Source organism: Corvus brachyrhynchos, unplaced genomic scaffold (genome assembly GCF_000691975.1).
Source record: "Corvus brachyrhynchos isolate BGI_N302 unplaced genomic scaffold, ASM69197v1 scaffold710, whole genome shotgun sequence".
Classification (NCBI taxonomy): domain Eukaryota; kingdom Metazoa; phylum Chordata; class Aves; order Passeriformes; family Corvidae; genus Corvus; species Corvus brachyrhynchos.
The window spans coordinates 699,167-701,177 of NW_008236029.1; positions in this window are offsets into that span (position 1 = coordinate 699,167).

The following is a 2,011-nucleotide window of genomic DNA, read 5'->3' on the forward strand; positions in this document are numbered from 1 at the left end:
CGTGCAAAATCTGCACCGCCGGCGGGGCAAACCCCTGCCTGCGGAAACAAAGGCTTTAGCGACAGTGTTTTGAGATGCTCCATAGACTCCACGCGTTCTGTGGTCCAGCTGACCGCATTCGCCGGCTGGAGATGCAGCTGCAACGGCAAAAGAGTGAGAACACGGGGCACAGGCAAGCCTGGGCACGGGGCAGGACGGCAGAGCTCCCGCCCCCTGCTTACCCCTTCCTTTAGTAAATGCGGTAAGTGCATCCTAGAGTCCACGAGGCCGATTTCTGGATAGATGCAAGTATCACTAGCAGATCACTAGTAAAAATAAATCCTTTTAATGACCTGCAGAGTGCGTAGGAAATTAATCCTTTCTTTTGTTGCATATTTTCCCTAATTTTCTCTCATTTTCTAAGCAAAGCTTAAAAAAGGAGATTAAAAAATAGAGATTTGTATTCAGGTTGCCACTGAAACACACATGTTGGCTTATTGAAATTTTCTAAATGTAATTGCCAACTAAGAGATACCACTGATTGAGCTGATTACACTGGAACAAGATGCCTTGAGAAGCTGTAGGTGCCCCATCCCTGAAATTGTCCAAGATCAGGCTGGATGAGGCTTTGAGCAGCCTAGTCTAGTGGAAGGTGTCATTGCCCATGGAAGAGGGGCTGGAACTAGAAGATCTTTAAGGTCTCTTCTTCTCAACATGTTCTATGATTCTGTGAAATTCTGTGAAAGTAAAGTTTTCCGCTTCAATTTTTTTCACCCTACTACGTATTTCCTTGTCAAAAGTATTTTAACTATTGTTCCCTCCACAATGTTCAAAGCAGAAAATTTTCTAAAAGTACAAATTAATCATTATACCAGAATGTGATTTCATCATTAGAGGCTGTCTTAACAGACATATTCTTCATTAATGAAAATAAAACTAAGCCTCTCACTCAGTCCAGGCAATGTCATATTTCTGGCATTAGCAAAAGCTTTTGCATTTAAAATGCACTGTATAAATGATAAATCAGCTTCACAGTAGGGGGGAAATCTTGAAGTCATTAGAGTTCATGAAAATTTTTCCATGGAACTAGGTTTTTGCCTAGAAATATTTATGCTACTTTTTCAGTAACTCCCTAACTGTACAGTCTTACAACACACACTACTGCAGCCTTGGTAAAACAATCCGGGCTTGGACCCAAGCCTCAATCTCTTATCAGACTGATTCTGCTTGTTTCAGTCAGCTGTAAACAATTGATACCATCACTGAAAAGTGCAAGAAATCTGTTATAAATAATATTATCTGTCCTTGGAGAAATGTCATTCTCCCTTTTACACACAACACTGACCTATATGTAATCTTAAACTCCACGTAGCGACATTAGCATTTCAGAGTGCTCAAAACTCAGAGCCTATATTGCTGCGTGTGGTGTGTGACAAACACATTCAGTCCTCTCCTTCCTAGAGAAAGAAAGGTCTCAAGCTCCAGTGCTGCAGCACCCTACGCCTACACAGGTCACAAGTGAAGGCACACAAGGTGTGGGGTGTTTGCGAACAAGAACTGGCCCAAACAGATTGCTTCAGACTGGCTGGAAGGAGTTGAGCAGCAGCAGAGAACTCTTGATGTCCTTACAGTTTTACAATGGCAGCATTCATGCACATTTGTATGGAATTCTGCTGTGACTTCTTTATTCTCGTAACTTGCATAAAGATACAAAAATATTTTAACTACAATGGTTTATATTTCCTATCAGGTGCAAAATGAAACAAAAATAGTCATTGAGAACAAAAGCAGAAACAGCGTAAATTATATTTAGATATTTATGACCTGATAACTTTAATACTAACTGAAATGCTCAATTAAGCAATGGTGCTGGTGCCAATGCAAATTTGCACCACCAAAACTTCACAAACACAAGTAGAGTGAGAGAGGAAGTGTGTATCTGAAGGGTGTGATCATGAATCAGTCTATGCCAATCTGATTTGCTATCCAAAGCATACCAAGTACCAAAATTGCTGTTTCTTTGTAGTGTAGG